This window comes from Somniosus microcephalus, chromosome 4, assembly GCF_052327205.1.
Source record: "Somniosus microcephalus isolate GS21.2 chromosome 4, FLI_Smic_1.0, whole genome shotgun sequence".
NCBI lineage: Eukaryota > Metazoa > Chordata > Chondrichthyes > Squaliformes > Somniosidae > Somniosus > Somniosus microcephalus.
The window spans coordinates 305,211,850-305,236,363 of NC_140990.1; the positions used below are offsets into that span (position 1 = coordinate 305,211,850).

The 24,514-nt window shown below is 47.4% G+C and overlaps 1 long non-coding RNA gene and 1 pseudogene across 1 annotated transcript; one reads left to right on the plus strand and one right to left on the minus strand.

Moving 5' to 3' along the window:
• The first annotated feature begins 2,678 nt into the window (after positions 1-2,678).
• LOC147120570 (uncharacterized) lies at positions 2,679-23,039 on the plus strand. The gene is made up of 3 exons (XR_015078211.1): positions 2,679-2,911; positions 22,464-22,547; positions 22,785-23,039. It is a non-coding gene; the product is annotated as an uncharacterized LOC147120570 (long non-coding RNA).
• LOC147120571 (uncharacterized) lies at positions 3,819-11,767 on the minus strand (annotated as a pseudogene).
• Positions 23,040-24,514: the final 1,475 nt, after the last annotated feature.

Sequence of the window (24,514 nt, forward strand, 5' to 3'; positions counted from 1 at the left end):
TATTCGTCGGTCTGGTAACGAAAGTGCACAGCGAGCGGCAGCAGCGGGCCTTCGGGCCGAAACGAGCGTGGTAGTAGCAGAAACCGGTCATCGGAGGCGCCTTTGTCGGAGCCGGGGCCGGGCTCTTCGTGGCGGGGCGTTGCGCGAGGGCGCAGTATTGTTGCCGGACCGCGTAAATCTTATCCGTCTCTTCGGCGAGCGTGACGCAGTCTGCGGTTTCTGCTCGGGCGAGGGACGCCTGTACTTGCTCAGGAAGTTGAGTAAGTAACAGTTCACGAAACAGAAAGCACTGGGGCTCGGACCCCAGGAGAGTCAGCATATGACTCATCATTTCCGAGGGTTTGGAGTCTCCTAACCCTGGTAGAGTCAGTAAACGGCAAGCGCGCTCCGCTTTGGTGAGACCAAATACCTGCAGCAATCATGTCTTGATGGCGACATACTTGTCAGCAGTCGGAGGACTCTCCAGCAGGCTGATGATTCTCGACGCCGTCGAGCTCTCGAGGGCGGAGACCACGTGGAGATATCTGGTCTGATCCTGAACGATGCGCCTCGGCTTGCACAAACCAAGAGGCTGCCTGTTGTTCCCAGAATTGGGGGAGCTTCAAGGCCACTGCGTTGGCCTCCATCACTGACCTGTGTTCGGCGTTCACCGCGAAAAACGATCGCGAGGAATCGGGGTCACCAATGTAGGAGTCTCTGCACTCCTAACAAAGAATCTATAACTTACTGGAAGTTAACAAACTGAATTTATTGTCTAAGAACTTTACAAAACAAGAAACTACAGGAGAAGCTCAAAACAGGTCTTTTCTCTTTCAATCCACACGAGGGCTGACTGGTCCCGCCCTCTACCTCTGACGTCATGGCGTCATCACGTTTCCCGCCGAAGGGGACGTCACGTGACCCACGCGATGACGTCATTGCGTCAGATCGCGATGTTGTCGATCTAGCTCTGTTTAACCAGAGCCAACTTGAAAGGTAATAACATTGGTTACAGACAATTAATGCTAAAGGTAATAACATTGGTTACAGACAATTATGTAAGTCACTTAGTGGTTTTGCCACAATGTCCTAATTTTGTGAAAGGCATTATTTATTTCTTTATAGACCGACCTGAGCTCCCCATAATAAATCAATAAATAAAATAATTTGGATCTTACCTGCACAGGATTCCAACAGAGGAGATTTTGAATTAAAATTGCTTCAGCAAAAGGAAGCATTGCCAAGTATGTTGTCAGGCATCTGACTCCAACAAGCAAAGACACTGCAAAATGGTAAGTGGTAACAAACACGATTCAGGACCTGCCTCAGGAGCCCTGACTGGAGGTGCAGCACAGTGATATTGGAAGTGGTAGGTGTATGACAGGCAAATGTGCTGCTCCTCAGACTCAGAGTTGGCATCACTGCCTGATTGTTTTAATTTTCAGCAGTGTAAGGGGACAAAAATGACTCCTTAGAATTAAAAGTTAGAAGTAACTATAACTTGACCAGCTTATTAGTTTTACAGTTCCTGTCTTATCAGGGTTCTACATTCCTAAACAAGGATAGGAGACAAATTTATTTTCCACTAATTTTAATTCTAAGAAGTTATAGTTATTTCTAACTTTTAATTCTAAGAAGTTATTTTTGTCCCCTTACAATCCCCCCTATGACCCTTGGCTATATGCCCAAGCCAGGCCATTTCCCTATTACTTTCTCGTGGGTGAGCCCCAGGTTTGTCCCTCCGCTTGGGTAGCTACTTCCCAAACTGCAGGATCCGGCTGTTGACTTTCCCATCGAGGTTATTATAAGGTAAGTCCTTTCTGCCGGACTTTTTAAATGTGCCTTATCCAGTTTTTTACTTATTGCTCTCGCTATGGCTTGTCTCTTATTCCTGCTACATTTTTGACAGGATAACAACAACAAGATCACCGATACAACGCCTTGTACGACAACCAATACATGTGATATTATCCTTATCCAGGGGTGTATTTGCACATTGAGTCCAGCATTCCAAAACTTAGTATACCAAGGCCAACTAGCCAACATTTCTTCAGTGTCCTTTTGTAGCTTATTTATTGCTTCCATCAGAATCACATACTTTTGTCTCTGCTTCTGAATGTCATGCTCCAGTTGGGTCTGTTCTTCATTCAGTTCGGGTATCGGTTTTCCTTGTGACCTTATTGCCTTTGTATACCCTTCTCAGATAGTGTCCGTCACTGTCCCATTAATAGTTTCTTCTTTTAGTTCAGGATATATGATACTTGCTGGAGTGCCCGGCGGTGCCGAGGGTTTTTTGAGAGCATGTTGTTATGAAAGAAGTAGAAATAATTTTTATATATATAAATGAGTTTGTCTGTCTGTGTGGGAAGGAGAGAGAGAGAGAGGGATAGAGAGAGAGAGAGACTGGGGGGGGGGGGAGAGAGGACCGGGGATCGAGAGAGAGACTGGGGGGAGAAGAGAGAGACGGGGGGGAGAGAGAGACTGGGGGGAGAGAGCAACTGGGGGGAAGAGAGAGAGAGAGAGACTGGGGGGGGAGAGAGAGACTGGGGGGAAGCGAGAGAGAGAGAGACTGAGGGAGAAGAGAGAGACGGGGGAGAGAGAGAGAGACGGGGGGAGAGAGAGACTGGGGGGGAGAGGGAGAGAGAGACTGGGGGGAAGAGAGAGAGAGAGACGGGGAGTGAGAGAGAGAGAGAGACAGGGGGAAGAGAGAGAGAGACTAGGGGCGAGAGAGAGAGAGAGACTGGGGGGAGAAGAGAGAGATGGGGAAAAGAGAGAGAGAGAGACTGGGGGGAGAAGAGAGAGAGACAGGGGAGAAGAGAGAGAGAAAGACTGCTGGATTTAGTTTGGGATTAGCCTGGAGAGAGAGGGGGGGGAGGGAGCGCCTCTGGCCTGGCCCGATGGACCCCTGCGAAGGAAGGATGGAAGGAAGAAGGTGAGCACTCCCTCCCTCTCCCACCCCTCACTCTTTCCCTCCCTCACCCTCTCTCTCTCCCTCCCCCTCCCTCTCCCTGCCCCTCTCTCTCGCCCCCCTCTCTCTCCCTGCCCCTGTCTCTCCCCTCTCTCTCTCCCCCTCCCTCCCCGCTCTCTCTCCCTCCCTCTCTCTCCCTCCCACCCCTCTCTCTCCTTCTACCCCTCTCCTCTCCCTCCCTCTCTCCCTCCCTCCCCCTCTCTCTCTCCCTCCCCCTCTCTCTCTCCCACCCCCTGTCTCTCCCTGCTTTCCTCTCTGTTCTTCCCTCCCCTCTCCCTCCCTAGCGCCTCAGGGCCGGCCCGAGTCACCCCAGCTGAGCTTGCGCTGTGGCACACCGACCGAGTCACCGGACAACAAACACCGTCCTCACCTGTCACGATTAGCTGCAGCTTGCTTTTCGCTGGTCGAGGAGGAAGGAGGGAATGGTGCCTGATGGCCGCGAGGGTGTACTCCCGCTTCGGGAGAGAGAGAGAGAGAGAGAGAGAGACGGGGGGGAAGGAGAGAGAGAAATTTTTGAGCTTCAGGCCCGGCCGGTCTGTAATGGCCGCCACTCACCTCACTAAAGGCAGTTTGAAGGATTAGGCCCTGCCCACAAATGCCATGAAACACCACCATGATGCAGCGCGCAGATTGGTCAACCATCGCGTCACTCAACGCTAATGAGTGGTAGGATTGGTTAACCGCTAATGAGCAGATTTCTTTCCGTTTTTTGATCGTTTTTTGTCTACTGTCCGAACAATTTTTGTTTGACCAAAAAGTAAATATGCCTAGGAGACTTCTCTAATCATAAGCTTTCTTTTGATATAACATATGTGTAGGTACGCTCTATAACTTTTGAGTGATGCATAGACAGACAGACAGATCGATCCTTTTAGATATATAGATACCCGTTTATATGTGTCTGTTCTTGTGGGGTAAAGCAGAAATCAGTATCCGTGATGGCACAGGAGGTGGTCCCTCCCTTATTCGTAACTGTCATATTGGGTGCCTTGGTGCTCACACACCATTCTCCATTCCCCCGCGGGGCGGTGGGTGCTCACACATCATTCTCCATTCCCCGCGCGGCGGCGGGTGCTCACACACCATTCTCCATTTCCTCGCGGTGCCTTGGTGCTCACACACCATTCTCCATTCCCCGCGGGGCGGCGGGTGCTCACACACCATTCTCCATTCCCCGCGCGGCGGCAGGTGCTCACACACCATTCTCCATTTCCTCGCGGTGCCTTGGTGCTCACACACCATTCTCCATTCCCCGCGGGGCGGCGGGTGCTCACACACCATTCTCCATTCCCCCGTGGGGTGGCGGGTGCTCACACACCATTCTCCATTCCCCCGCGGGGCAGTGGGTGCTCACACACCATTCTCCATTCCCCCGCGGGGCGGTGGGTGCTCACACACCATTCTCCATTCCCCCGCGGGGCGGCGGGTGCTCACACACCATTCTCCATTTCCTCGCGGTGCCTTGGTGCTCACACACCATTCTCCATTCCCCCGTGGGGCGGCGGGTGCTCACACACCATTCTCCATTCCCCGCGGGGCGGCGAGTGCTCACACACCATTCTCCATTCCCCCGCGGGGCGGCGGTGTCTTGGTGCTCACACACCATTCTCCATTCCCCCGTGGGGTGGCGGGTGCTCACACACCATTCTCCATTCCCCCGCGGGGCGGTGCCTTGGTGCTCACACACCATTCTCCATTCCCCCGCGGGGTGGCGGGTGCTCACACACCATTCTCCATTCCCCCGCGGGGCGGCGGGTGCTCACACACCATTCTCCATTTCCTCGCGGTGCCTTGGTGCTCACACACCATTCTCCATTCCCCCGTGGGGCGGCGGGTGCTCACACACCATTCTCCATTCCCCGCGGGGGCGGCGAGTGCTCACACACCATTCTCCATTCCCCCGCGGGGCGGCGGTGTCTTGGTGCTCACACACCATTCTCCATTCCCCCGTGGGGTGGCGGGTGCTCACACACCATTCTCCATTCCCCCGTGGGGCGGTGCCTTGGTGCTCACACACCATTCTCCATTCCCCCGCGGGGCGGCGGGTGCTCACACACCATTCTCCATTCCCCCGCGGGGCGGCGGGTGCTCACACACCATTCTCCATTCCCCCGCGGGGCGGCGGGTGCTCACACACCATTCTCCATTGCCCCGCGGGGCGGCGGTGTCTTGGTGCTCACACACCATTCTCCATTCCCCGCGGTGCCTTGGTGCTCACGCACCATTCTCCATTCCCCCGCGGGGCGGCGGGTGCTCACACACCATTCTCCATTCCCCCGCGGGGCAGCGGGTGCTCACACACCATTCTCCATTGCCCCGCGGGGCGGCGGTGTCTTGGTGCTCACACACCATTCTCCATTCCCCCGTGGGGCGGCGGTGTCTTGGTGCTCACGCACCATTCACCATTCCCCGCGGTGTCTTGGTGCTCACGCACCATTCACCATTCCCCGCGGTGTCTTGGTGCTCACACACCATTCTCCATTCCCCCGCGGGGCGGCGGTGTCTTGGTGCTCACGCACCATTCACCATTCCCCGCGGTGCCTTGGTGCTCACGCACCATTCTCCATTCCCCCGTGGGGCAGTGGGTGCTCACACACCATTCTCCATTGCCCCGCGGGGCGGCGGTGTCTTGGTGCTCACACACCATTCTCCATTCCCCCGTGGGGCGGCGGTGTCTTGGTGCTCACACACCATCCTCCATTCCCCGCGGTGCCTTGGTGCTCACGCACCATTCTCCATTCCCCCGAGGGGCCGTGTCTTGGTGCTCACACACCATTCTCCATTCCCCCGTGGGGCAGCGGGTACTCACACACCATTCTCCATTACCTCGCAGGGTGGCGGGTGCTCACACACCATTCTCCATTCCCCCGCGGGGCGGCGGTTGTTTCGGAATCCCGTGTCATTGGCATGTTACTCAATGTGCACCCTTCCGTTCGGCCATAACCACAGTCATCCTTGGTCATTCTTGGTGGATCTCGGCATAAAACTGTAGTGTATGTAACCTGTACCACCTTAAGAGGATACCTTAAGGTGATGGACTACTTTTTGATGGCTCCTGTACATTGTAGTACCGGTGGTGACCACACCGGTATATAAACCCTGTGGAGCAAAGTGTATTCCAGTTCAGCCCTGACCCTCAATTACTAAAGACCTGTTTAATTATTTCTGTAGTCTGTGTCCAGTTATTCAGCATAACTACATTTGGAAACACAGACTCAACAGTGGCGACGAGTCTGATCTTACCTAGCGGCAGTTGCATCAAAGGAAGCTTCGCCTCTGAAATGGGCGTCGATCAAGGACATCCACCCTCAACATCCTGCTGGGCACTGCATAGCACGGGAGGCAATCGGGAACCCAGGTTGGTTTCGGGCCACGAAGTCAAACATCAGTGAACATCCCTTCGACGACAGCGGTGGGTAAGCCCGATCGAGCGGCACGGGGGGGGGGGGGGAAGTCGGCCGAGTTGTCAGTAAGAGAAGGGGAGGGAAACGACGAAAAGGGCGGAGAACACGACCGCAGCTGGTGTCAGGGGCCGGACTGCAATCGGGGCAGAGACGCGCAGCAGCCAGAAAAGCGTTTATGTCCACAAGGACCGCGGGAGCGGCGGGGAACAAGAGCAGCAGCGTAGGGGAAAATAAAGGACCGCTGGGAGGCGAGAACGGCAACAGCGCGGTAATCGCCATTTTGAGTCGGCGGGGGAAGAAGACAAGCGCGGGAAAAGCCGCCAAGCGCGGGAAGCCGCCATTTTGAAAAAAATAAAATAAAATAATAATCATATCCGAAGGAAAGGAAACTCAACAAGGATGCCAAAAACGGGTAACATCACTGCTTTTGATAGCGATGTGGAAGATTGGGCCACTTATGTGGAACGCGTCAAAGTTTACTGTACAACGAATGAGGTACCGGAGGATAAGAAAGCACGATGGGTGCGAAGACGTACGGGTTATTAAGGAACCTTGTAACACCAGATAAACTGGTAGGAAAGAGTTTCGTGGATATTGTTACTATCCTGCAAGAGCATTTAAACCCCACGCCGCTGCTGATAGCGGAACGATTTAAATTCTACAAAAGAATTCAACTTAAAGAGGAAAGCAACGCTGAATTCTTAATCGAACTGCGCAAGTTATCAAAGTACTGTCAGTTCGGTACAGGACTAGCAGACGCACTGAGAGATAAGTTTGTGTGTGGGCTCCTAAGGGAAGGAACCCAGAAGCGACTGCTAGAGGAAAAGGATCTTACGCTGGACAAAGCTTTCAGCATTGCAGCATCGCACGAGGCAGCAGCACGAGGCGCTGCAGAGATACAGCAAAGGCCATTGGAATTCAGCACCAATGAAATGGCATTGGGCGCAGTAAAGTTCTATCGTTGCGGAAGGACAACGCATGACCAGAACCAGTGCTGGTTCAAAGATAAAGAATGCAGGCAATGTGGCAAACTTGGTCACATAGCGAGAGTATGCCAGTCAGGAAAGAAGACCAGCAGCAAAAAGTCGCCGCAGGAGAAGTACAAAAAAGTACACAAGGTGACAGAGAACAGTTCGGATGAACAGAAGATGGATTCAGACTCCAGCAGTAAGGAACTGGGTTGTCTAAAAATACATAATGTGGGTAACACAGCAGACCACCAAACTATCTGGGCCATGCTTCGGATAGCAGGAGTCCAAGTGAAGATGGAATTGGACACTGGATTGGCATTGACGGTCATGAATAAGCAAGATTACAAAAGGTTATTCTCGCACATTCCCCTGAGGGATACGGAGATTGTATTGAAAACATACACGGGGCAAATAGTATACCCCATCGGAAAGATAAAAGTAAACGTGGTCTACAATGGTAAAGAAAGTCAGGAAATTGACTTGTATGTGTTACCTGATGGAGGTCCGCCACTACTGGGACGGGAATGGATCCGGAGAATAAATGTGGACTGGCATTCCATACAAGCACTAACTGTAGATTCCTGTAAAGAGGACGACGTCAAACCTAAACGACTGTCCAAAATATTGGACGATGCTAAGGAGGTGTTCCAACAGGGACTGGGAACACTGAAAGGAATTACGGCAAACATCAAGGTTGAAGAACATGCAAACCCAAAATTTTTCAAAGCCAGACCGGTACCTTATGCGATACGACCTGCTGTGGAAGCAGAGCTGGAAGGGCTAGAACGTTCAGGAGTACTGTCAAAGGTGGACAGGAGCGAATGGGCCACACCCATTGTTCCTGTCATGAAGCGTTCGTTGAGCAACAAGCCGGGGGAACCTGGGAAGGTTCGCATCTGTGGCGATTTCAAGATCACTGTTAATCCGGTTCTTCACACGGTGCAATATCCGCTTCCGCGGATTGAAGATATCTTCGCTTCGCTGTCTGGCGGGAAACACTTCACCAAGATAGACATGGCGCAGGCGTACCTACAGATGGAAGTTGATGAAGCGCCACGCCAGTATCTCACGATCAACACACATAAGGGCTTATATCGGTATAATAGACTGGTTTTTGGAGTGGCATCGGCTCCAGCGATTTGGCAAAGGGCCATGGAGCAGGTATTGCAGGGAATTCCAGGCACACAATGCTACCTGGACGACATTCTGATTACAGGAGATGATGATAAGGATCACCTCGCGAATTTGGAGCAGGTGCTCACCAGATTGAAAGAATATGGGCTCAGATTTAATCGCCAGAAATGTGAGTTCTTTCAAAAGCGAATATCGTACTGCGGCCACGTCATTGACCAGGCGGGGCTCCATAAGTCACCTGACAAGATTGAAGCTGTTGTGAAAGCTCCCGCTCCGGAAAATGTATCCCAGTTGAGGTCGTTTCTTGGGTTGGTTAACTATTACCATAAGTTTCTTCCAAATTTATCCATGGTATTACACCTGCTGAACACTCTTTTGCAAATGGGAATACCATGGAAGTGGAGCGATGATTGTAAGCGGGCTTTTCAAAAAGGCAAGGCACTGATCACCTCTAAGGAAGTGTTGGCTCACTTTAACCCAACGCTGCCTATTCGCTTAGCTTGTGATGCCTCTCCATATGGTATCGGGGCAGTGCTCTCACATAAGTTTCCAAATGGCTTGGAAAGGCCAGTCGCGTTCGCATCCAGATCATTGACCTCCGCAGAGCGCAACTATGCTCAGATAGATAGGGAGGCTCTCAGCCTCGTGTGGGGAGTTAAGAAATTTAACCATTACCTGCAAGGCCAAAAGTTTACGCTGCTGACAGATCACCAGCCATTGGTTTCCATTTTTAACCCTAAGAAGGGTGTTCCGGTTATGACGGCGCAGAGGCTTCAGAGATGGTCCCTTTTCCTAGGGGCACATCAATATGATATCGAATTCAAAGGTACAAAGCAACATGGTAATGCTGATGGGCTGTCGCACCTGCCACTACCTACAGCGGAAGAGGCACCGGCAGTTGACCCTGTCGAGATATTTCACTCGACCATCATCGAATGCTTACCAGTCACCAATGCGGGTATTGAGAGAGAGACCTGAAACGACCCGACACTGTCTCGGGTCTACGGTTTGACAGTGAAGGGATGGCCAGCACATGGCGACCCACTGTTACCAGCATTCTCAGCCAGACGAGAACAGCTGTCCGTCTGTCAAGGAACATTGATGTATGGAACAAGGGTGATTATTCCTCCTAAATTAAGGGAGAGAGTTCTGAAGGAATTGCATGAAGGTCATCTGGGGGGAGTCAAGATGAAAAGCCTTGCTAGGGATTATGTGTGGTGGCCAGGTATCGACAAACAAATAGAGGATCTGACTAAAAGCTGCTCAGGGTGCCAAAAAGTTCAAAACGCACCTCCAATTGCACCGCTGCATCCGTGGGAATGGCCTTCAACCCCATGGCAACGTGTGCATATCGACTTTGCAGGTCCATTCATGGATTCCATGTTTTTGATAGCAGTAGACGCACATTCTAAATGGCCAGAAGTGATTAAGATGTCGACCACTACCTCTGAAAAGACGATCGCAGTTCTAAGAACCATATTTGCAAGGAATGGGTTGCCGGAACAAATATGTTCAGACAACGGACCACAGTTCGTGTCAGAAGAATTCCAGAAATTCATGAAAAAGAATGGGGTGAAACACTATACATCTGCCCCATATCATCCGGCTACAAATGGGTTGGCCGAGAGATTTGTACAAACGTTCAAAAAGGCGATAAAGGCCATGAGCAAAGACCATATTCCACTACAACACAAGGTGGACAATTTCCTGATGGCATATCAAAACGCCACACATGCAGTGACAAATCAAAGCCCTGCCATAATGTTCTATAACAGGAGGTTGCGGTCCCGGTTGGATTTGTTAAAACCCAATGTGCGTAGGGAAGTCGAAAACAAGCAATTCCAGCACGTAAATAACAAGGCCACTCGGAGTTTCGAAATAGGACAACCAGTGTTGGCCAGGGACTATAGGAATGATAAATGGCAATCCGGAACAATTCGTGCCCGACAAGGACCCTTGATGTACACGGTAGACGTTGGAGAGAACGTAATACGACGTCATGCTGACCAACTTGTGGAATCGAGAACAAGGGTCGACCCCATGTCTACGGCAGAGACACCAGTTGAAGAAGTTATTGAGCCTGTAGCATCTACCTCAGACTCGAACGTACATGATGATGTTCAATCCATAGGAGATCAAATGGATGAGTCACCCCAGCAACGAGAACCAGAGACCCCTGAAAGGCGTTATCTGGCCCGGATCAGGAGGCCTCCTCAGAGACTGAATCTTTGAACAATTTTGTGTGAAAGTTGTATATATGTTATCCATGTAATGTTTAAATTGGGGTGTACACTGTTAAGCTAAAAGGGGAGGAATTGTAGTGTATGTAACCTGTACCACCTTAAGAGGATACCTTAAGGTGATGGACTACTTTTTGATGGCTCCTGTACATTGTAGTACCGGTGGTGACCACACCGGTATATAAACCCTGTGGAGCAAAGTGTATTCCAGTTCAGCCCTGACCCTCAATTGCTAAAGACCTGTTTAATTATTTCTGTAGTCTATGTCCAGTTATTCAGCATAACTCCATTTGGAAACACAGACTCAACAAAAACAACTTGGTTATTTCTATAACAGTCATCTATGTTAATACCCCTCATACTGTTGTTTTCTTTAATCACATGTCTGGACAAGTCATGGTAGCGCAAGCGAGTTTGGTTCCTTATCTCCCCTATATTGTTTGTTTGGTATAAGGCATCTCCTTTTGTTACATCATATTGCGGTATTGATAGTACAAATCCTATGATATTTAAAAGTCCGGTTATGCATCTAGCTTTTGGTATCCACGCATGACTATTCCTCCGTACCTCACACGTATGAGTCATGTTTTTATCTAAGGTCCAATTGGTAAATACATCATTCGGTATCCAATCCGGCACTTCTCCATTTTGGAGTTGCTCTTTCACTAAGTATCCATGCTCCGTACCCTGCGCAAACTATTTCCGACTGTAGTTGCTGGCTCATGTCTTCTCCTGCTTTGTTTATCAAATTTATAGTTCTGGCGTGGTCCCGCAACGTGTGGGCCACTTGTAGCAATTCTCCCTCCATACCATCACCTAGCTGTGCCTGCAGTCTTTGGTTATCTCCTTCCCTACCCAACAATTCTTGTAAGATTCGGATTAGGGCATCAACCCGATCGTCTATGGTATGCAGGTCTATAGTGTTCACCGTCGCAACCTCTGCCACGTATCCCACGCCTGCCATTTCTAGTATCCCTCTTATCTCCCGGTCCCCTTTTCTACCTGTTTTCCTTTTCACATTAAATGTCATTTGATTCAGGGCCTTCAAGAGCTCGTAGGGTTAAGTTATTGTACAGGCTTATGGTTTCCTTTCCACAAAAGCTGGGGATGGTTATATCCGTTAGGTTTAGGAACACCGTAACTATTCGTTGGCGTGCCCCAGAGTGTATTTTATCCTTGGTTTTCTTTATTACCAATCCCCCGTTTGCTCCTGATCAGAGCTAACGTCGCTCAAGTTTCTGTAATACAGGCCTTGTTAGTTCTTTTGGTCGGCCTGCACAGCTTCTCCCGTGGCTCCCCCAATAAGGGATCAGATCCTGTAAAACATAATATTTCCCGGTCATCACCGGTTAATTAGGGTTTCCATTTGCCGGTGCCCCTTATATCTACGCATGCGCACGTGTCACTTACCATTATTATCTGATGGGGGCCGGTCCATTTTGGCGAGAACCCGGGTTTCTCTGGCTTTATCTTTGCCATTACCTGACTGCCTACCTGGGGTATTTGGACTTTCTGTTCCTTGATGTCGTTCTCTAAGTCTTTAATTACTTGCTGATCCCTAGCCTGTGCTTTCAGGTCATGTAATTGCTTACAGAGTTCCATCACAAACCTCCATATTCTATCTTTATATGGTCGTACGTCCTCACTTCCTGTGACCAGTACCTCGGGCAGTCTCATTGACCTTCCTGTCATTAACTCAAAGGGCGTCAGTCCTGTAGTCCGGCTAGGGGCTGCCCTTAAGGAAAGGGAGGTGGGGTAGCATTACTGGTTAAAGAAGGGATTAATACAATTGTAATGAAGGATATTAGCCCTGATGATGTGGAATCTGTATGGGTAGAATTGAGAAATACTAAGGGGAAAAAAAAAACATTAGTGGGAGTAGTATATAGACCTCCAAACAGTAAGGCGGAGGTTGGGGATGGCATTAAAAGGGAAATTAAAGAAGCGTGCAATAAGGGCACAGCAGTCATCATGGGTGACTTTAATCTACATATAGATTGGGCCAACCAAATTAGTAACAATACTGTGGAGGAGGAATTCCTGGAGTGTTTATGGGATGGTTTCCTGGACCAATATGTCGAGGAACCAACCAGAGATCAGGCCATCTTAGACTGGGTATTATGTAACGAGAAAGGATTAATTAGCAATCTTGTTGTACGAGGCCCCTTGGGTTGTAGCGATCATAATATGATCGAATTCTTCATTAAGATGGAGAATGAAGTAGTTGACTCAGAGACTAGGATCCTCAATTTAAATAAAGGAAACTACGATGGTCTGAGGAGCGAGTTGGGTAGGATTGATTGGGGAATGGCACTCAAAGGGTTGACGGTGGATAGGCAATGGCAAACATTCAAAGGCTGATTGGATGAGCTACAGAATTTGTTCATCCCAGTTTGGCATAAAAATAAAACAAAAAAGGTGACTCAACCGTGGCTAACAAGGGAAATTAGGGATAGCATAAGATCCAAGGAGAGGACATATAAATTGGCCAGAAAAAGCAATAATCCTGAGGATTGGGAGCAGTTTAGGATTCAACAAAGGAGGACAAAGGGATTAATTAAGAAAGGGAAAATAGAATATGAGAGTAAGCTTGCAGGGAACATAAAAACTGACTGTAAAAGCTTTTATACATATGTGAAGAGAAAAAGATTGGTGAAGTCAGGCATAGGTCCCTTGCAGTCAGAATCAGGGGAATTTATAATTGGGAAACAGAGAAATGGCAGACCAACTAAATACATACTTTGGTACTGTCTTCACAAAGGAGGACACAAATAACCTCCCAGAGATGCCGGGGAACATAGGGTCTGATGAAAGGGTGGAACTGAAAGAAATCAGTATTTGTAGGGAAATGGTGTTAGGAAAATTGATGGGACTGAAGGCTGATAAATCCCCAGGGCCTGATAATCTACATCCCAGGGTACTTAAGGAAGTGGCCCTAGAAATAGCAGATGCATTGCTGGTCATCTTCCAGAACTCGATAGACTCTGGAACAGTACCCATGGATTGGAGGGTAGCTAATGTTACCCCACTATTCAAAAAAGGTGGTGGAGAAAAAGCAGGGAATTATAGACCGGTAAGCCTGACATCGGTAGTGGGGAAAATGCTGGAGTCCATTATAAAAGATGTAATAGCAGAGCACTTGGAAAGCAGTGACAGGATCGGACAAAGTCAACATGGATTTACAAAAGGTAAATCATGCTTGACTAATCTACTGGAATTTTTTGAGGATGTAACTGGTAAAATAGATAAGGGAGAACCAGTGGATGTGGTGTATTTGGACTTTCAGAAGGCTTTTGATAAGGTCCCACATAAGAGATTAGCGTGCAAAATTAAGGCACATGGGATTGGGGGCAAGGTATTGACTTGGATAGAGAACTGGTTGGTGGACAGAAAGCAAAGAGTTGGAATAAACGGGTCGTTTTCCGAGTGGCAGGCAGTGACTAGTGGGGTACCGCAAGGATCGGTCCTAGGACCCCAGCTGTTCACAATGGCCCAGTAATTCCTGTCACAATGCGTGAGTACGGACGGGGTACTCACGCGTGTGCCAGGAGGAATTGCCGGTTTTCAGCATGCACAGCACATGCGCTGAAAACCGGCATTTCCTGTCCTCTGACCCAAGGGGTTAAGAGGCTGAACGCATGCGCGGTATTGGGCAGCGCGTGCGACTTGGATTTCCTGTATTTTTACAGATTTGCGCATGTGTAAAGGGCTCCGGTTTTTACGCATTGAAAAACCACACGTAAGTACTTAGTTTTACAGGTAAGTGGGCTTTTAGTACAATTTAGAATTTTTTTTTCCACAGGTTTATTATTTTTAAAGAATCTACAGTAAGGTAAGTTTAGTTTTAGACCCTATTTTTTAAAAATTAATTTTTTTCAAAAATTTGATTAATTGTTTAAAATAGTTTTTTAAAGTTATTCATAGTTAATTTAATTATTGGGGTGCTTTTTAAAATTTTATTTAAAGTTTAAGTAGTGTTTTGGGGTGCCGTTCTTTTCATGAGTTTGACAGTCTTTACTATCAAACTTATGAATGAAGTTTCCCCTCCCCTGATTGGCTGAACAGTGCTCACCTGATCCCAGCCGGCACATCGCACTAACTACGCCGCTGGGTCAGGTTAGCACAGCGCGCCGAGATCAGAACCGGGCCACTGACAGGAAATCCACTGCGGGCCAGGTTTCAGATGTCGGCGCGCCGGGTAAGTGCACATCGGGGGCTTGCACGCGTGGCAAGCCCCCGACAGGAATTACTGGGCCAATATATATTAATGATCTGGACGGGGGAATTGGATGTAATATCTCCAAATTGGCAGACGACACAAAGCTGGGTGGGAGGGTAAGCTTTGAGGAGGATGTCGTGAAACTCCAGTACGATTTGGACAGGTTGGGTGATTGGGCAGAAACATGGCAAATGCACTATAATGTGGATAAATGTGAGGTTATCCGCTTTGTTGGCAAAAACAGGAAGGCAGATTATTATTTGAATGGCAATAGATTGGGAGAAGGGGAAGTGCAAAGAGACCTGGGTGTTCTTGTGCACCAGTCGCTGAAGGTAAGCATGCAGGTGCAGCAGGCGGTTAAGAAGGCAAATGGTATGTTGACCTTTGTAGCAAGAGGGTTCGAGTGCAGGAACAAGGATGTCTTGCTACAGTTGTACAGGGCCTTGGTGAGACCACACCTTGAGTATTGTGTGCAGTTTTGGTCACCTTACCTGAGGAAGGACGTTCTTGCCATGGAAGGAGTGCAGCGAAGATTCACCAGGCTGATACCTGGGATGGCAGGAATGATGTATGAGGAGAGATTGTGTCGATTGGGCTTATACTCACTGGAGTTTAGAAGATTGAGAGGGGATCTCATCGAAACCTATACAATTCTGTCAGGCCTGGACAGACTAGATGCAGGAAGGATGTTTCTGATGGCCAGGGAGTCCAGAACCAGGGGTCATAGTCTAAGGATAAGGGGTAAGCCATTTAGGACTGAAATGAGGAGGAATTTCTTCACCCAGAGAGTGGTGAACCTGTGGAATTCTCTGCCACAGAGGGCGGTGGAGGCCAGTTCATTAAATATATTCAAGAAAGAGTTGGATATATTTCTTAAGGCTAAAGGGATCAAGGGATATGGGGAGAAGGCAGGGACAGGGTACTGAATTTGGATGATCAGCCATGATCTCATTGAATGGCGGAGCAGGCTCGAAGGGCCGAATGGCCTACTCCTGCTCCTATCTTCTATGTTTCTATGCTTCTATCAGGACTCGGGATAACATGTCCACCCATCCCTGTCCCGTGGGGTGGCTTCTTCCGATACCTTAAGCATGTTCACCTCCTCGGGCCCAATGGCACACGCACCGACTTGGGCTTCATTGGTCAGATTCCCTTTCTCAGCTGCCCGCTTGGCTGCCTCGCCTGCCCATGCATTGCCCTGTTGGTGTCGGTCAGTGATCTTCATGTGTGCTTTAATTTTTATTATTGTGCACTCTTGGGGTAGGAGGGAGGCTCCCACTAATTCCTTGATTATATTCTCGTATCTTATGGGTCCTCCTCCTGATGTCATATATCCTCGCCTGCTCCAGGCTACCATGTAATCATGCACCACCCCAAAGGCATATCGACTATCTGTATATATGTTTACCCTTTTTCTTTCGGCTAACCTCAGGGCTTCAGTGAGAGCCACCAATACTGCTGCCTTAACCCATAGGCTTCCTTCTAGCCGACCTTCCCTTTTAACTTGTCCATTGCAATCTACCACTGCCCATCCTGTTCATGGTGTCCCGTCTATATATCGTCTGGACGCATCTACATAGAGATCAATTTCTGCTTCCTCGAGTGGGGCTTCACTAACATCACTATTTTCCCCTTCACTTCCTGTCATGTTACACTGATGTTCCTCTCCTTCTGTTATAATCCACCCTGCGGGATTGTTACCGTTGTCTTTAACTATTGTTACTGTGCCATTGGGGGGTCTGAGCATCGCCTCCCATGTGGCCCTACGCGCATCTGATACATTTCTTAGCCTTCCTGTGTTAAGCAACTCTACTAGGGTATGCTGGGTATGTAGGATAATTTGTCCTGACATCACTATTGGTTGACTAACTCTGATGGCCCACGCAGCGCAGCCGAGGGCAGCAATGCATCTGGACAATCCTGCAGCTACAGGCTGCTGCTTAGTGGAGTGGTACGCTACCGGCCTTTGTCTATCCCCATGCACCTGGGTTACTACCGCATTGTAATGATCCTTATTGTGGTAGTTATAGATGTGGACTGGCCTATTCTGGTCTGGTAATCCCAGGGCAGGAGCACTTATGAGGGCTTGTTTAACTTTACAAAAGCTGTTTCATGGTCGGGGCCCCAGTCCAGCGGCTCCTGGGATGGTTTCCCCCCTTTGGTCAAATCCTCTATAGGCTGGGCCATTTCTGCATATTCTGGGATAAAGTTCTGGCAAAAAATCCCTAGTACCTGCCTGACTGCCCCCCGCCGCCACCCCCCCCCCCCACTCTCTGGCGCGGACCCTTCCTGCTGCCATCTCTGAGGGCTTCCCCCTTTCATTTCACAAACCTTGCCCTTTGGCTTATTCATTACCCCGATATTCCTTTTATCTGTCTGGCACACCTCAAAGCGCAGGGTCATTTTCCTCACAACTTTAGCCTTTGTATTTACCCCATCTTCTGGATCAAAATCTGCTATAGCTGCTTGTAAGTACGGGAGACTGTGAGAAATCAAAGCACACAGCCAGTGGTTGCATGCTGCTCCTGCTAGCTGTCCTCTCGGTCCTAGTGCCCCTCCCATGTGGGCCATAGTCTGTCGGCAAATGCTGCCGGAGTCTCATTTGCACCCTGCTCTACGTCTGCTATAGCTTTTAAAAGGATCCCCTCCTAGCTCCAGCTTATTCATATTACTGGACATTTTCCTTAAATCCTCTGTATTACACAGAATCACAAACTCCCGATGGAGCAGCCCTAAGTCTCTGATCTGCTTCCTTCAATGACCACACGTCACACTGATTCTGATTATTTATCACCTGGCTCTCAATGTACTGTTCTTTATTAACCCACCTTTCTGTCTTCGGGCATTTGTCTCATCCCTTGTGTTATTATGTATCCTAGGTAGATTACTTCGTCCTTCCCTACCTGTACCTTTCTAGGGCTTACCTTTAGTCCCGCATTCTGTAGGGCTCCCAGTACCGTAGTCAATTAAATATTGTAGAGGGACCTGTCACTATCAGATGTTCTCGCGAAGTAGAGTTATCTTATTCAATGCGGTCTACACAAATTTACACCAACCAGAATTTCACCGTGGCCACAATGAAAGTCTGGTTTTAATAGGTTAATTAACCTCATAACTCCAATTTAAACCAGATCAATTTTTTTTGTAAACTAACCAGTATCACTTGGAAAAGAAAGAAAGAAGCCACATTAACAACAAAACAATCACTCATGCCTTGTAAACATTCAAATTAATTTTCTTCCAGGCACCTTGGCAACTGTAACTTCAAGGCTGAAGCTTATCTTTTGTGAAACAATTAACAAACTTAAAACAACACACGCTTGTCCATCATTCAAGACAAGTCTTCAAAGGGTTAAACAGCTTTTAGCTCTCTGTAAAAAAAGAGTGGGTGGAGCTAAAACAATCACAACAGACACTTTCAAAGACAGAAAACTTCCACACTTTTAACACACACTTTCACACAAACTGAGATTCCAGCATTCCTTTTCTTAAATTACTGGTACTCGGGTACAATTTTAGCACCCGTTTTTGGTCCAAATTCGAGTACGTCTACTCAACTCATAATATGCGTGAGCCACTAAAATGATGAGCTTTTCTTCCTTTAATTTTGTATCCTTAGCCCACCATTCTCTTTGTTTTACCGGTGGGCCGTTCAGTTGCCAATCGTTTTTAACCATTTTGTCAATTAATCTTTTATTTTTGTCTGCTAAATAGCGTGTCAGAGACCCCACCGGTCCCCACTCGAGTTTTTCACTTCCCATGGTTAATTGTTGTCAGCGGTACGTCCCTTACTTTACTCTCGCAGAGTGAGACGGTACTTGCAACTGGATTGTTGTCAGCGGCACCTCTCTTAAATGCTCTCGCAGAGTGAGACCGTACTTGCAACAATTTTGTTCTGGCGATTTGTTGTCAGAGGTATGCTTAAACTTTCTGCACTACTTGCAACTCGCCTATTTTATTGCTGGGGTCGGTACGTCACCCCTAGGTTATTCTTGTATTCCTTCTTGTCTGCCCCGGCCGTATACATTCGCTGGTATTGCCTCATTGGCCGTGCTTCAGGACCTACTCATAACCCATATCATGCTTATTCCTCAGTTCCCGTCAGTTCATGATTTGTTATACTTAGTTCTTTTATACAGATTATCTCCCCTTCTGTCCCACAATGTATCAGCTCTAACTTGTAGGTGGTATTTAAAAGATACTCACCCCAACAGCGGCCACATTGTTCGGGTCGGAGAGTCTGTATCCTGCCGACTACACCAATTGTTGGGGTAAAAGAGAAGTCTTCCCTCCTCTCAAGTGGACCCCCTGAGATAAGGGGTCAACACTTGCCCTATAGCAACCACAAATTCACCAGACGGACACCTTGGATAAGTTTCACGATCTTTATTCATGCACATGCATGGGGAAAATCTCAGTCTCATCCCAGAGAAAGGATTCTTCCACCGAGTATCAAATACGTACAGCAATTATATCCTAACTTGAGGCGTGCACCTCTCGTGCACCCTCCTTCTACAATCATTGATTGGTCTACAGAATAGGCGAAGGACTGTGTCCATTCGATGACCCTTATCAGGGAGGTTGCTAAATGGTTCACAGAAACCCATCTTTACAGCATTCGCGGGCTAATTTATCTGTTCCTGCTCTGGACAGGAGTGCTTACCTCATCCCACCTGTATGTCCTGCCTTATCTTAAGCAAAGACAAAAAGATCAGCTTATTAGTTTTACAGTTCCTGTCTTTTCAGGGTTCTACATTCCTAAACAAGGATAGGAGACAAACTTATTTTCCACTAATTTTAATTCTAAGAAGTTATAGTTACTTCTAACTTTTAATTCTAAGAAGTCATTTTTGTCCCCTTACAGCAGCATCTAAGCTTTTTCAGAGGTGATTGCTCTTCTGTACTGGGAGGAGGTGCAAAACCTTTTTAAAGAGAAGCTGCTATAAAATGGAAAAGCATCCTATGGTTCATAGGTTAACATTCAAGATATAAGTTGTATTAGGGACATGGACCCAAGAACCATACCAGCTCATAAGGAACTCTACTTAAACCAGAATTTAGCCTTCTCTGTTCCAGTGGCAATAATACCAGTATTTTAAGTTTCTCCTCATAACTATAATGTTGCATCCCTGGCATCATCCTTGTGAATCCATGCTATACATTTGAAATGGCTTCTATTAAAGTGTTCTGTGTACCACCCATTGCCTTGTACAGATTTATCATTATCTCTTTAGGCCTCTATTTTTATGGCTTTATCCACCCACATTCGCATTTGGAGGGTATTATTATTTGAACTCCAGATCTCTCTGTTCATTCACACCCTACAGCCATAACAAAACAGCAAAATGCATTACCAAATTGAACATGAGATGTGCAATGGAAAATAGACTCCAGTTGCTTATATGTGGGCTGCTGAGTCACATGCTGTGTATAGATGATCAAGTTCCATTTTAAAACAAAAATGTCCAAATACAGGAGGCACAAAAATGAACGAAGAAATAAATACTTAAGAAACATCTACCATTTTAAGTCAAAAAATTATTGTCCCAAAACAGGAAAAATTAAAAAAAAGGAAACAATAAATAGATAGTGAAGAAATTTTGGGAAACTTCTCTGAAATAAAAGAATCACAGATATCATCAAAATCGTGCCTATTTGTAAATATGTGGCTCATCAAATGGAGTTTCTGAAAGCACTATCTCACCCAATTTTAAGTCAGAAAATGAGCAGTGAAGCTCACCCAAAAAATGCAACCTGCAAGTCTAGGCTCCTGAACGAATGGCTAGTGCCTACGGGGAAATGTTCACATAGGGTGCACAATATGCATGCCAGCCAGCCACCCCACACAAGTACAAAGAGGGAATCCCCAGGCAGCCACCATAGTTTTCCGAGTGGCAGGCAGTGACTAGTGGGGTACCGCAAGGATCGGTCCTAGGACCCCAGCTGTTCACTATATATATTAATGATCTGGACGAAGGAATTGGATGTAATATCTCCAAATTGGCAGATGACACAAAGCTGGGTGGGAGGGTAAGCTATGAGGAGGATGTCGTGAAACTCCAGTACGACTTGGACAGATTGGGTGATTGGGCAGAAACATGGCAAATGCACTATAATGTGGATAAATGTGAGGTTATCCACTTTGGTGGCAAAAACAGGAAGGCAGATTATTATTTGAATGGCAATAGATTGGGAGAAGGGGAAGTGCAAAGAGACCTGGGTGTTCTTGTGCACCAGTCACTGAAGGTAAGCATGCAGGTGCAGCAGGCGGTTAAGAAGGCAAATGGCATGTTGGCCTTCATAGCAAGAGGGTTCGAGTACAGGAACAAGGATGTCTTGCTACAGTTGTACAGGGCCTTGGTGAGACCACACCTTGAGTATTGTGTGCAGTTTTGGTCGGCTTATCTGAGGAAGGACGTTCTTGCCATGGAAGGAGTGCAGCGAAGATTCACCAAGCTGATACCTGGGATGGCAGGAATGATGTATGAGGAGAGATTGTGTCGATTGGGCTTATACTCACTGGAGTTTAGAAGATTGAGAGGGGATCTCATCGAAACCTATAAAATTCTGTCAGGCCTGGACAGACTAGATGCAGGAAGGATGTTTATGATGGCCGGGGAGTCCAGAACCAGGGGTCATAGTCTAAGGATAAGGGGTAAGCCATTTAGGACTGAAATGAGGAGGAATTTCTTCACCCAGAGAGTGGTGAACCTGTGGAATTCTCTGCCACAGAGGGCGGTGGAGGCCAGTTCACTAAGTATATTCAAAAAAGAGTTGGATATATTTCTTAAGGCTAAAGGGATCAAGGGATATGGGGAGAAGGCAGGGACAGGGTACTGAATTTGGATGATCAGCCATGATCTCATTGAATGGCGGAGCAGGCTCGAAGGGCCAAATGGCCTACTCCTGCTCCTATCTTCTATGTTTCTATGTTTCTATGTTTCAATCCATGACCCAACTGATGGAGGTTGAGAGCCACCACCATCCTGGGAACACTCAGACATTCAGTAGCAGGTCACCTCACTTTCTTCTCCCAGTAGCGCAGGCCTAGAAGGAGCACTAGATTAGGGAGCAGGATGTACTCGCTTTACAGAGTCACAAAGGGAAAGGACCAAGGTAAAAATAAAAATAACAGTGTCAGCACACCAAGTATTGAAGGAGTAATAAATGATTGAAATTAGATCTCTACTTTGTGTAGACTTCGCTTGTACTGGAGCACATTTCTGCAGCAGGAGATGAATGGATGTGCATCCAGGGTGGCCGAGGTCAAAAAGAGGTTTGGTATAACATTTTATTGAGAACTTGTACTCAGCAATGCCTGTGCTGGGGTGACTTTGACTTTTAATTGGAACAGTTGTTGATTATATATTGTTGGATTTGTCTCCCTTGCTCTAGCGCTAGTTAAACTGGCAACACTTTTTTCTTGGGCTAATTAAGAATCCTCCTCACTGCCTTCCTGACCCTCCGCTTTCACCTGCGGCATTGTGACTCTCCGAGAGCATAATTATGCAGCGTAGCTCACTGCTATCATTTTGGATATTTTTTCAGGCCCTGTGCAGAAATCACTAGACTTCTCCAAGCAGTGGAATCCATGCTTCAGCATACCTATGGTATTCACTATGCCTTGTGGAGGTATGTGTCTCTGTATTTTATTTCACTTGTGGTTCATGAATTTTGAACTGGTGCCATAGGAACAGATGTGCACAAAATCAGAAAAGACCATTTTGGTCCATCTGGCCAGCACAAAGTTCAAAAACAGAATGCACCATTCGCTAATTATATCCCTCAATCGATTTTCTCGCTAAGTTCCTGTCCAACTTTCTTTGAAAATAAAATATTTATAGGTTACTTTTTGGCACTTTTTTTCAGACCTAATCACCATTTGAACATAAGAACAGAACATAAGAATTAGGAGCAAGAGTAGGCCATACGGCCCCTCGAGCCTGCTCCGCCATTCAATAAAATCATGGCTGATCATCGACCGCCCGATCCCCATTCGAAACATTGACCACCCTCTGTGGGAGCTGGCTTTATCTGATCTGTCTGTTCATCTTACCTTTTCTATGCCTCATCCCATGTTACTTTGTTGTTGTTCTTGGGACCATAGTAAACGGTTTCTCAGGGTTTAATTGTCAATATCCTTAAGGACCTTGGCCACCTCAATAGGATCTCCTCTCATCTTCAGTGTCTGGATGTAGAGTTTCAGCTTCTAGGAGTGGATATTGGAAATTTGAAGGTACCCCCCCCCCCCACCACCACCCACCACAGGGTTAAAATTGATGTAAGAAAAATTGTGAGGGGGAGGCTCACGCCCACATTTTCAATAGGCACTTCCAACAGCAGGAGCTCTACACCCAGTTACCAATGATAAAACTCTAGGCCATCAACTCTAAAAAAGAAACATCCTTTAGTTGCATTGCAAACAGAAGGTCAGCAGTTCTGTTCTGGCTCACAAAGCAGGCAGGATGGTTCTTTCTTCTGCTTCCCAAAACTCAAAAATAACTTGACCTTGTTAGTTGTCAGGCGGAAATTTGCAGCACTGGCATGATAGTTCAGTTCAATCTAATGGAAACTATATTATATGTAGCCCTTTTGCAGTGAACCTGAATTAGTTTCAGGCAAGTAATCTGACGCTGAATGTTATAAATCAATATTATTACAAACTACAAAAGGAAGCTAATTCTAAACAGTCCATGTTGCAGTATCATTTTCCATTTCCCTCCTCTCTACTCTCTTCTATTTTACTTAGTACCTCATTTTCTCAATTGTTCTCTCTTTTCTCTCGCGCACCCCCCCCCCCAACCCCCGTTCCAGTGCACTCTTTCTAAACAAGCCCCACTTTTGCAATCACAACAAAATCAGGGCCGTACACGGCTTAGCGTGGGTGCATCATATCGGTAGCACGGGGGTGGGCCTCTTTACATAAAGGACCATCCCTTTATTTGCCTAGGCTCTCTGCATATGGAAACTGTGTACAGAACATCAGGCCTATAAGCTGAACTGCTACCAGTCGCAGAATTGAGCCAGCCAGTAGCATTTATAGATTACTTTTTGGCACTTTTTTTCAGACCCAATCACTATTTGAAGTTAAGAACAGAACATAAGAATTAGGAACAAGAGTAGGCCATACGGCCCCTTGAGCCTGCTGTCTGCTCCGCCATTCAATAAGATCATGGCTGATCTTCGACCGCCCAATCCCCATATCCCTTGATTCCCCTAGAGTCCAAAAATCTATCTATCTCAGCCTTGAAGATACTCAACGATTCAGCATCTACAACCCTTTGGGGTAGAGAATTACAAAGATTCACAACCCTCTGAGTGAAGAAATTCCTCCTCATCTCAATCTTAATGAGACTATGCCCCCTATCCTGAGACTATGCCCCCTAGTTCTAGATTCTCCAACCAGGGAAAACAACCTCTCCGCATCTACTCTGTCAATCCCCTTCAGAACCTGGTATGTTTCAATGAGATCACCTCTCATTCTTCTAAACTCCAGAGAGTATAGGCCCAATCTACTCAATCTCTCCTCATAGGACAACCCTCTCATCCCAGGAATCAATCTAGTTTTGGTTTCTGCAAAAATGGCTGCGAAGAGCAAT